The sequence below is a fragment of the Callorhinus ursinus genome, unplaced genomic scaffold (genome assembly GCF_003265705.2).
Source record: "Callorhinus ursinus isolate GAN/ISIS: 27379988/994484 unplaced genomic scaffold, GSC_fseal_2.0 scaffold3, whole genome shotgun sequence".
NCBI lineage: Eukaryota > Metazoa > Chordata > Mammalia > Carnivora > Otariidae > Callorhinus > Callorhinus ursinus.
This window is the reverse complement of record NW_027397065.1, coordinates 50,825,155-50,838,402: the sequence shown is the minus strand read 5'-3', so window position 1 is coordinate 50,838,402 and position 13,248 is coordinate 50,825,155. Positions and strand designations below refer to the sequence as shown.

General features: G+C 35.9%; 1 protein-coding gene across 1 annotated transcript in view; it reads right to left on the bottom strand.

Moving 5' to 3' along the window:
* Positions 1–13,248, bottom strand: part of ZNF300 (zinc finger protein 300) — a 56,881-nt gene that overhangs the window by 12,387 nt on the left and 31,246 nt on the right. The gene's annotated exons all lie outside the window — the stretch shown is intronic.

The window sequence follows — 13,248 nt, the reverse complement described above, 5'->3', positions numbered from 1 at the left end:
CTCTCTCTCTCTCAAATAAATAAATAAAATCTTTAAAAAAGATGAAAGATGGGAGAACACTTTAATCTCAGAAATCTGCAAGCGTTTCAAAATCAAACTGACCCCGCCCCCCCCCTCCAGCCCCCCCCCCCCCGTTTTTTGTTTTGTTTTTTTTTTAACATAGGATTAAGATGGGTTAGCGGGAACTTTGAAGAGGTAGGAGTGTGCATGTGGCAAAAACAGGGCACTTTAAAATGTTTCTGGGGTCCTCACATTCTGAGAAAAAGCTTTTAAGGAAGGATGTTCTGCACATACATCTTGCTTTAGTCTCTGTTTAAACTTGGGGAGGAGCCAAAGCTTAGGTGCCTGAGGGAAGAGAGAGGCCTAACTTTTGGTCAAGACAAAGAAGAGGGTAAGAAGTGGGCAGTTGTGCTCATTCCCTTCAATTTAAACTCCTACAGTTACATCAATATTTATTGCATGCTTCAGGCTTAAGACGGTGTAGCCACTGTGTTTGGCACAAAGGGTACAGAGATGATTAATTCAGAATCCTCAAGGAATGATGCCAGTGGAAGTTGTAGATATGGGAAGGGGCCAAAACCATGGAGAGCCTTGTAGGAATTGTAAAAACTGCAGCTCTTGATCCAAAGAGTGATGAGAAGCTAACGTATCTCATTAAGCAAGAAACTGAAGGAGACTTCCTTCATAATGAAATAAATACAAATTAAAGCTGCAGTAAGGTACTATGTCTCATTTATTTCCTTGTTTTAAAAAAGTATTCTAATTTTGGAAATATATGGTATTGATAAGGCCATGGGAATCAGGAATTCTCATGTATTATTGGTAGGACAGAAGAATGATTCAGCCCCTGTATAGGTGGTTTAGCAATAGCTAGCAAAAATGCATGCATTAGTTATCTGTTGCTGTGTAATCAATTACCTGAAACAGCAGTTTGAAACTACAAATGTTTATTGTCAAATATTTCTGTGAGTCAATCTGGGAATGGCTTAGCTGGATGGTTCAGATTTAGTCTCATGGATTTGCAGTCAAGCTGTTGGTCAGGGCTGCAGTTATTTCAAGACTCAAATGGAGAAGGATATGCTTTCAGATTCAATCAAATGGCTGATGATACATCTCAGAATATCATTTTCCAAGCTCTGTTCCTTACTATGTGGACCTTTCTACAGGCTACTTGATTATCCTGACATGGTAGTGGTCTTCCCTCTCTTCAAGCCTGCCTCATAATGTAATAGCTGGCTTCTACCAAGCGCAAGTGAGTCAAAGGAGAGAGCGCGCACGTGCAAGGGCACACAAGATAGAAGCCACAGTTTTTTTATAACCTAAATTAGAAGTGATATCTCATTACCTCTTCTGTCTTTTGTTTGCTAAAAATGATTCAGGAAGGCCTGCCCACTGACAATCAAGTGGGAATTGAGCCCCACCTCTTAAGGGGAGGACGGTCAAAAGTTATTGTCATAACTTTTACCCTTTGATTCAGAAACTCCACTTCCAAGAATATATTTCAAAGATGCATTGGCAAAAAAAAAAAAAAGACCAAAAAAATGGTCAAAAGAAAGATTATTCATTACAATTTAGTATTATTTTTTTGATATCAAAAGACAAACATCTGGGTACCTGGGTGGCTCAGATGGTTAAGCATCCACCTTCTGCTCAGGTCATGATCCCAGGGTCCTGGGATCAAGCCCCGCATCGGGCTCCCTGCTCCACGGGGAGCCTGCTTCTCCCCCTCCCTCTACCTCTCCCCCTGCTCATGCTCTCTCTCTCTCTGTATCTGTGTCTCGAATGAATAAAAAAATCTTAAAAAAAAAAAAAAAAAAGACAAACATCTGGATGCCTGGGTGGCTCAGTCGTTAAGCGTCTGCCTTCAGTTCAGGTCATGTTCCCAGGGTCCTGGGATCGAGCCCCACACTGGGCTCCCTGCTCGGCAGGAAGCCTGCTTTTCTCCCCTCTCCCACTCCCCCTGCTTGTGTTCCTTCTTTCACTGTGTTTCTCTCTCTGTCAAATAAATAAATAAAATCTTAAAAAAAAATTAGACAAACATCTACTAACAGAGGTCTGGTTGTATACATTACGGTATACACATAAAACAGTACTGTTCATCAGTAAGAGAGACAGAAAAATCTCTGTAACTATATGGAGTGAGATTCAGGATATAATGTTATGGGGAAAAATGAAGATGGTTTATTACTACTTAGTTTTATAAAATATGAAAATGAATGAATATATATACAGTCAACTCCCGTTATTCATTACAGTTATGTTCTATATAAGGTTGCTGCAAACAGAATTAGTGAATGCTGAAACATTGCTCCCAGGGGAAATATATATATATATATATATATATATATATATATATATATATATATATATACTTATACAGATACATAAGACACACACAATACATATATATTACAGGGATTATAATCTTATATCGCAACTTTGTGAATTTTACAACTTGTACAAACTTTATAACTTAAAACCAACTTATCCTAGTAGATTCTACTTTCTTTATTTTACAAAAGAGAAAATGAAGTTCAGAAGCATTAAGTGACTTACCTGAGGTCACTACACTGACAGGTATCAGAGTTAGATTCAAACTCTAGAGTGGCCCCAGAGCTGGAGTTTCTTACACTACACTGCCCCTGCTGTCTCCATCCTCTTGAAAGCTGTAACAAGAGGAAGAGCATCCCCTCAGTTCGACCTCACATGGAAATGTGTGCATGAGGCAACTCAGATGTTTCACTGTTCTGCGCATGTCTGCTATGCCTGCAAAAGCACCACACTGATCGGGGGGTATGCCAATTTTAGCAATTAGGTGAATCTGCAGATATGGAATCTGTGAATAATGAAGATCAACTGTATGCATGTGTGTATATATGTGTGTGTGTGTGTGTGTGTGTGTGTATATATATCTGAAAAATAAAAAGCAAATAATGGAAGAATAAACCATCAAAATATTACCTATGAAGAGTGCTGTTATCTACTGAAATGTAGCAACCTATCCCAAAACTAAGTGACTTAAAACAACATGCATTTATTGTCTCTTTGTGTCAAGAATCTGGACATGAATTATCTGGGTCCTCTGCTTCAGGGTTTCCCACAAATCTATAATCAAGGCATTGGCCTAGGCTGGGGTCTCATCTGAAGGTTCAAATGAGGAAAGATCCACTTCCAAGCTCAATTACATGATTGTTGGCAGAATTCACTGTCTCAAGGATTGTTAAATGAAGGGCATTCACATCCTTGCTGGTGGGTGGATGGAAGCTACCCACAGTACCTTGCCATGCAAGACTCTCCAACTTGTTACTTATATATTTAATGAGGCAGGAGAAAGAATCTGTAAGCAAGATGGAAGTCACAGTCTTTTACAACCTAATCACAGAAGTAACACTCACTCTGTGTTGCCATACTCTATTGGTTCAATGCTACTTACTCATATGGAGGGTATTACAAAGGCCATGAATACCAGGAGGTGGGAATCATTGCCCACTGTAGACCCTTGCTACCACAGGGAAGAAGAAAACAAAATAGAGGGGACAGAGATAGTACATAATCTTCTTTGAATGTACATGTTCTGTTGATCGGACTTTAGAACCTCAAAATATTTATAACATTATAAAACAAAATTAAATTTTATAAAACAATCCCAAATTTCTACTTCTGGCCAAAGTGAAATAACAAGGATTGGATTACACTTTCACCAGAAACAATGGAAAACCCAGACAAATGTATTAAACAATGGTTTTCAAGACATTGGACATCAGGCATTTAAGGACAGTGATCCTTAAAGATGGGAAACAAATGAGGTAACTCCTTTTGATTGCTCAGTTTGCTGCCTTGAGAACATTTCCAGGACACAACACAGGGAAAGGGAGCACAAAGTCCAGCAGACTCCCAGAGTGAGAAGAAAGAACCAAGGAAGCTAGAATCACAGAGCAGAGGACGAAAGAGGAGAAAGCTGTACCAAAAAGAGAACTCCAGAGTCTTGCAGAGGATCTACTTCAAGTATTCATCAGAATATTGGTCAGTGTATGTATATAAGGAAGCTATCAAAGTTTGGGAAAATAAACACATGAAATGAAGGAGGAAACAGTAACTGGATCTCACAAAAAGCCAAGATCAATACCTGTTTCTACCAGCCAGACTGGGAAACTCTGCTATTCATGGGGCATCGGGAAGAGTAGTCAAAAGGTTCTGCCTCAATACTGAAAGTAGTTAGCTCTACACTAAAATCTTGCTCTAGTGCCACCTAACAAATCAGACTTGGAAGGCTCAAACTGTTTCCAAGTAACAACTGAACTGAAGAGAAAAGGTTTACAAAAAATTGGAATACAAAAGTAGCACCCAACAAGGTAAAATTCACAATGTCTTGCGTCAAATCAATAATTATCAGACATGTAGGGACGCCTGGGTGGCTCAGCTGGTTAAGAGTCTTCCTTCAGCTCAGGTCATGATCCCAGGGATTGAGTCCCACATGGGGCTCCCTACTCAGTGGGGAGCCTGCTTTTCCCTCCGCCTGCTGCTCCCCCTGCTTGTGCTCTCTCCGTATCTCTCCCTGACAAATAAACAAAACCTTAAAAAAATAATTATTGGACATGTATAGAAACTGGAAAATGATACTCATAACAAGGAGAAAAATCAAAGAAAAAGAAAAGAGATCAGATTTGGAAAAGATATTGGAATTTGTGGACCTGGATGTTAACAAGTTATTATAGATCTTGTAGTTATTAAAAGGATAATACTAAAATATTATGAACAACTTTAGCCTCATAAATCTGACAAGGTAGATGAAATGGGCCATTTTCTCAAACACCAAAACTCAACCAAGATGAAATAGATAATTTGCAGAGTCCAAATTAAAATCTACTCTTAATTAAAGATCTTGCAAAAAGAAAAGACAGTTTCATTGGAGAATTCATCTAAATTTAAAGAAATAACATCGATTTTATTAATCTCTTCCAGAAAACAGAAGAGGAGGGAATACATGCCAAATAATTTTATCAGGAAATTATTACCAAAACCATACCAAGAGAGAAAACTATAGACCAGTGTGCCTCATGAACTTAGACACAAAAATCCTTAACAAAATATTAGCAAACCAAATTCAACAATCTATTAAAAGAATTATACACTATGACAAAGTGGAATGTATTCCAGGTATGCAAAGCTGGCTCAAATTTGGAAATTAACCAATCGACGTAACCCATCTATCAACAATATACAAAGAAAAAGCATGTGATTATATCAACCAACACAGGAAAATCGTTTCACAAAAATCCAACACCATTCATGATAAACACAGCAAACTAGTAATAAAGGGGAATTTCTTCAACTTGATAAAGAGCATATACAAAAAAGAAGAAAAAACCCATAGCAAACATAATATTTAATGGTGAAAGATTATACATTTCCCTCCTTAGATCAGGAACAAGGCAATAGTATTTGCTCTCACTATTCTAATTCAACATAGTATTGGAAATTCTACCCATTAAAATAACACAAGAAATCAAAATACGAACTGTAGAGATCAGAAAGGAAAGAAATAAAACTGACATGAATGATGTCAGTCCTTTACAGAAAATCCAACGGAATTTACCAAAATTAAGCCTAAAACTTAATAAGTAAGTTCAGCAGGGGCATCTGAGTGGCTTAGTCGGTTAAGTGTCTGCCTTCAGCTCAGGTCATGATCTCAAGGTCCTGGGATAGAGCCCCTTATCAGGCTCCCTGCTCGGCGGGGATTCTGCTTCTCCCTCTCTGTCTGCCCTCCCCACTCCTGCTCGTGCTATCTCTATGTCTCAAATAAATAAATAAAAATCTTTTTAAAAAATGAGTTCAGCAAAGTCACAGGATACAAGAACATCAGTGAATAAAAATCAATCACGTTTCTATAGGCTAACAATAAGCATATGGAAATAAAAACATAATATTTCAATTGGTACAAAGGGATCAAAATACTTGCGCTTACACTTAAAGGATCTTTAGGAAGAAAATTACAGAATGTTGTTGAAAGAAATAAAATAAACGGAGAAATATATCATATCCATTGAGTTTAAGATTCATAAACTGTAAAGAGGTTATTTCTCCTCCAAACTGATCTATAGGTTTAATGTAATTTCTATTAAAATCACAGCAAGTTGTTGTTGTTTATAAACTTAGACAAGGTTATTCTAAAATTTGAATGGAGAAGAACAGGCCATAGAATACTAAAACAATCTTAACAATAAAGAATAAAGTGGAAGGAATCATTCCCACAACTTCCGTTCATCATTGTACTGGAAGTTCTAATCAGTGCAATAAAGCAAAAAGAAATAAAAGATGCCCAATTTGGAAAGGAAAAGATAAAAGAATCTTTATTTATAGATACATGGTCTTCTATATAGAAAATCTGATGTATTCTACCACCACCTATAACAAAACGGCTACTATTAGAACTAATCAGTAAGTTTAGAAAGGCTGTAGTATACTAGATCAATAAGCAGTTGTATTTCCATATACTATCAACAAATTATCAGACTAAAATTTAAAACATCTACAGAATTTCTTTTAAATGTGAAAGGCTTGTCTGACAAAAATTGTGAAACATCTATACATTGAAAACTACTAAACATTGCAAATAGAAATGAAAGAAGACTATGTCCTGTTCATGTGTCAGAAACCTCATTATTGTAAACCTCATATTGATTTATAGATTCAGTGCAATCAATTTAAATTGCAGCAAGCTTTTGAGAGGAAATTTACAGGATGATTCTTAAAATTCATATCTAAGAATAGCCAAAAACCTTTGCAAAAAAAAAAAAACTGTTTTAGGTCTAATACTACCTGAACTCAAGATTTATTATACACACAGCCACAAGAATCAAGACAGTGTGGTGCTGGTGTAAAGATAGAAATAAATGCAACAAAATGGATCCGAAATAGATCCAACTGATATAATGACAAATTTTCAACAAAGGCATTTCAGTGAGGGGAAAAATAGTGTTTTCAACAAATAATTGGATATCTATATTTTAAAATGAAGCCTTACTCCATTATTCATACCATATGCAAAAAAATTAACTCAAAATGGACCATAACCCTAAATATAAAATCTAAAATTATAAAACTCCTAGAAGAAAATGTAGGAGAAAACCTTTGAGATTTAGGATTAGTCAAAGATTTCTTAGGTAAGGACAATAAAAGCATGAACCACAAAAGAATAAATGATAAGTTGAAAGTCTGGTCTTCAAAAGACACCATTAAGAGAATGGAAAGACAAGCCACAGACCAGGGGAAAATATTTTCACATCATATATCTGATAAATAACCAGTAGCTAGAATGTATAGAGTTCTAACAACCAAATCATTAAATACTGAGCAAAAGATTTAAACAGACACTTTACTAAAGATATACTAACGGCAAAAAAGAACATAGAAAGATGCCGAACATCAGTAGTCATCAGGGAAATAGCTAATTAATACCACAATGAGATACCACTTACACACCTACTAAAATGGCCAAAATTTAAAAACTAGTATTACCAAATGTTGGCAAAGATGTAGAGAAATGAACTTTTACACAGAGCTGGTAGAAATGCAAAATAGCATATAACTTTGGAAAATAGGTAATTTCCTTTAAACATAAACCTATATGATCCAGCCATTTCATTCCTAATATTTATCCAAGAGAATAAGTATTAGGCATGTGTGCATACAACACACAATATCCAAGACATGTGTGCATATTTATACAGGAACGCTCATAGCAGCTTTATTTGTAACAAAAACTGGAAGTAACTCAAATATCCATCATAGGCAAATGGATAAACTATCCATACAATGGAATACTAATAAGCAAGAAAAATGAATGAGCTCTTGATACACAACAAACTGGATTAAATTCAAAACAGTATGCTGAAAGAAATTAGTAAAAACAAGAATCTACATGTTATTATTCCATTTATGTCAAATTGTAGGACATGCAAAAGAATATATATAGTGGCCGAAAGCAGATCAGTGGTTGTCTGGAGAGAGGGTGGAGAGCTGGTGAAAGACTAATTACCAAGGGGTAAGAAGCAGCTTTTAGGGATGGACATGTTCCTTGTCTTGAGTATGGTGATAGTTTCACTGATATATACATAAGCCAAAAGTTACCAGATTATATACTTTCAATATGTGCAGTTTATTGTGTCTATTATATCTCAATAAATTTGCCTTAAAAAAAAACTTCACCATGCTTAAATATGACAATATAAACACCTCTTCCCCTAATCCACTCCACTTTAGTCTGTTCTTCTCCAACTTTCACCTCAAGGCTTTTGAGAACACTCTTCTTACTAGTATATAGACTTACCACTACTCTCGCCAATTGCCATAGCAAATAAGATTTAGATTATCTTCCCAAAACAAAAATACCTTTCTCTTCTGGTCTTTCTTAATCTCAGTTTACCCACACTGTATGAACTTCCTAATCTATGAAATTTTGGAATATTATTCCACACAGATTAAGTCAGGAAAACTGTTCATTCACTCTATCATTTGTTTTCCACAGTGACTGTTATCAATTTACATTCCCACCAACAGTGCACGAGGGTTCCCTTTTCTCCACATCCTCATCAACACATAATTTATCTTTTATTTATTGTCTTTTTAACACTAGCCATTCTGACTGGTGTGAGGTGATCTCTCATTGTGGTTTTGATTTGCATTTCCCTGATGATTAGTGATGGTGAACATCTTTTCATGTGTCTGTTGGCCATCTGGATGTCTTATTTGGAAAAATGTCTATTCAGGTCCTCTGCCCATTTTAATCATATATTATTGTTATTATTTTTGGTGTTAAGTTGTAGAAGTTCTTTATATATTTTGAATAATAACCCCTTATCAGATAAATTGTTTGCAAGTATCTTCTTCCATGTAGTGTGTTTCCTTTTTGATTTGCTGATGGTTTCCTTTCCTGTGCAAATGCTTTATTTTGCTGTAGTCCTAATAGTTTATTTTTATTATTTCCTTTGCCTGAAGAGATAGATCTAGGAAAATGTTGCTAAGGCTGATGTCCAAGAGACTACTGCCTATGTTTTCTTTGAGAAGTTTTATGATTTAAGGTCTCATATTTAAGTCTTTAACCCACTTAGAGTGTATTTTTGTGTATAGTTTAAGAGAGGGGTCCTGTTTCATTCTTCTGCATATTGTGGCCCAGGTTTCCCAACACCATTAATTGAAGACTGTCTTTTCCCCACTGTATATTCTTGGATCCTTTATCAAAGGTTAATTGACCATATAAGCCTGAGTTTGTTTCTGTGTGCCCCTTTAAGGTTATTGTGTTCTATTGCCCATTTTAGATTATTTTGAAACTGGAGTGTTATAAGTCAGTAGTTTAAGCGCCTCCTTTCTCGGCTGGTTTTAAGAAGACATATGGTATTCTATTAAACCAGCTCAGAGTCTTGGTTTTTGAGGGTAAAAAGATAGTTGTGGGGAGTTTGCTTTTTATTAAACTGTATAAATAGTTCATCTGAATATAGAGTATTTCCAGGTCTTATGTGGATGTAAAATATACAAATATTTGAATGACTGCACAAGAGGCATGCTAAGGATTATATTTGTGAAGTTTGGATGCCAATGGTGAATAATTAAATGCACGTTTCTAGGATTTCAGCATTTTCTATTTAGATTATGTATTCTTTGTATACCTAAAACTGAACAGCTACCATGCTATATTGATTCTACTGATAGTACTCAGCAGACCCAGTTTTTGCATGAAAATAGTTGCAAAAACTATTTTGGAAATAAAATGTATTTTGACACATACAAATAAAACTAAAACAAATGAAATAACTCCCAACAAATAAAATCAGGACCTGATGCTTCACTAATGAATTCTACCAAATATTTAAAGGAAAATAAACACCCTCTTCTTCAAAATCTTCTAAAAAAACTGAAGAGGAAGGTATACTTCCAAACTAATTCTCAGAGCATTTTTCTGTTATCAGAGCCAGACTAAGATACCACGGAGAGAAAAACTACTGACCAATATTCCTGATGAGTATGAATATAAAAATTTTCAATAAAATACTAGCAAACAGAATTCAACATACATTAAAAGGATTATACACCATGAACAAGTGGGATTTACTCCTGGAATGTAAGGATGGTTCAACATCTGAAGATTAATGTAATATGGCACATGAATACAATGAATGAAAACCACAGGATCACCTCAACTGGTTCAGAAAAAGCACTTGACAAAATTCAACACACTTTCATGATTAAATAAAACATTCCAAAAGTACAAATCAAAAGAAAATAAGGGCCATATATTAAAAGCCCACAGTTAACATACTCAATGGTAAAATAATGAAACTTTATCTCTAAGATCAGAAACAAGACAAGGATGCCTGCTTTTGCCACTTATATTCAACATAGCACTGAAAGTCATAGGCAAAGCCATTAGGCAAGAAAAAGACACAGAAGTCATCCAAAACAGAAAAGAAAAATTGGGCAAGAAAAAAACACAAAAGTCATCCAAAACAGAAAAGAAAAATTAGCTGTTCTCAGATGACATCTTATATATAGAAACTCTAAAGATTCCACAAAACAAAAGATCTGATAAATGAATTCAGTAAGGCTGCAGGATATAAAATCAACAGACTAAAATCTGCTTCATTCCTATACACTAACATGGAAGAATCAAATAATGAAATTAATAAGTCCAATTACAACAGCATCAAAAAGAATAAAATACACAGGAATAAGCTTAACAAAGAAGACAAGACTTGTACACTGAAAATAACAAACACAGCTGAAAGAAACAAAACACACAAATGGAAAGAAACCGCATATTCACAGATTGGAAAACTTAATATATTTAAGATGTAAATATCACCCAATGTGATCCACAGACATAACAAAATTTTTATCAAAATCCCACCCAATGGCATTTTTTTTTTTGGTGCAGAAATAGAAAAATCCATCCTAAAATTCATATGTAATCTCAAGGGACTCTGAATAAACATACCAAGTATGTTTTCTGACCACAATGGTATGAAACCAGAAAATAAAGAAAACTGGAAACTCACAGCCCCACCCCGGAAATGCTGGCGCTATGGAGCAGCAGAGGGGAAAGAGCGCCAACTGGGGTCACGCCAGTCTCCACCAGGACAGCACCCCTGCAGGCTCCAGAGGTGTGTCAAATCAGATGCCTGCTCCTCAGGTTAGCACCACAAGACTGGCAAATGAAACTCTCTCACACGGAGTCCCCCCGCACCTTGACCGCGGCTTTCTCCTGAGTTCCCAGGATGGTTGCCTTTTAGATTTGTTGATGGTTTCCTTCACTGTGCAGAAGCTTTTTATTTTGTATGGAACCACAGAAGACCCTGAATAGCCAGAGCAACCTTGAAAAATACCCCAAATAGCCAAAGCAACCTTGAAAAAGCAAAGCTGGAGGCATCACAATTCTGAACTTCAAATTGTATTACAAAGTGGTAGTGATCAACACAGTATGATACTGGCACAAAAATAGACACATAGATCAATAGAACAGAATAAAAAAACCCAGAAATGAACCCACTACTGCATGGTCAATTAATCTTTGACAAAGCAGAAAAGAATATCCAATGGGAAAAAGATTGTCTCTTCAACAACTGGTGTTGGGAAAACTGGACAGCAACATGCAAAAGAGTGAAAGTGGAACACTTTTTTATACCATACACAAAAATAAATTCAAAATGGATTGAAGACCTAAATGTGAGACCTGAACCATAAAAATCCTAGAGGAAAGCATAGGGTAACCTCTTTGACATTAGCCACAGCAACTTCCTTCTAGATATGTCTCCTGAGGCAAGGGAAACAAAAACAAAAATAAACTATTAGGACTTTTCTCTTTATTTAGAAATAAATTGTAAAGAAGCACATACTGATCAAATAATTGATTTAGAAAAACATTTAGAGAGGGACACCTGGATGGTTCAGTCGGTTAAGTGTCTGCCTTTGGTTCAGGTCATGATCCCAGGGTCCTGGGATCAAGTTCCTCATTGGGCTCCCTGCTCAGTGGGGAGTCTGCTTCTACCTCTGCTGCTCCCCGTGCTTGTGCGCTCTTGCTCACTTACTCTCTCTCTGACAAATAAATAAAATCTTAAAAAAAAATTATAGAAACTTAATGAGTCTACTTATAAAAAAAGACTGGAAACTCACAAATATATGGAAATTTAACACATACCTGAACCAAGATATTTTACAAATATCTTGAAGCAAATGAAAATGGAAACACAATTTACTAAAACCTATTGGATGTAGCAAAAGCATTTCTAAGCAGGCAGTTTACAGTGATAAATACCTACATTAAGAAACAAAGATCTCAATCAACTTTACACCTCAAAGACATAGAAAAAGAAAAGATTTAAGCCAAAAATTAGCAGAAGGAAGGAAATAATGAAGTCAGAGCAGAAACAAAAGAAATAGAGACCAGAGAAACAATAGAAAAGATCAACAAAACTAAAAGCTGGTTTTTTGAAAAGCAAAATTAACACACCATTAGTCACACTAAGAAAAAAGGAGATAAGACTCAAGTACAATTAGAAATGAAAGGAGACATTATAACTGATAACACAGAAATACTACAGATCATGTCACTTAGAACAATTATGTCAATAAACTGCATAACCAAGAAGTAAATTTCTAGAAACATACAACACATGAGACTGAACCATTCATAGAAAATCTTAACAGACCAATAATGAGTAAGAGACTGAATCAGTAATCAAAAACATCTTAACAAAGAAAAGCCCAGGACCATGGGACGCCTGAGTGGCTCAGTCGGTTAAGCAGCTGCCTTCGGCCCGGGTCATGATCCCAGGGTCCTGGGATCGAATCCCACGTCGGGCTCCTTGCTTAGCAGGGAGCCTGCTTCTCCCTCTCTCTCCCTCTGCTTGTGCTCTCTTTGTCAAATAAATAAAATCTTAAAAAAAAAAAAAAAGAAAGAAAGAAAAGAAAAGCCCAGGACCAAATAGTTTCACTGGTGAATTCCACCAAGTATTTAAAGAATTAACAACAATCCTACTTAAACTCTTCAAAAAAACTGAAGAAGGGAACACTCCCAAACTCATTTTACAAGGCCAGCATTACTCTGACACCAAAGCCAGATAAGGGCACTACAAGAAAAGCCCAACATTCCTGATGAATATAAATGCAAATTCTCAACAAAATATAAGCACACAGAATTCAACTGCACATTTAAAGGGTCATACACCATGATCATGTGATTTATACCTGGGATGC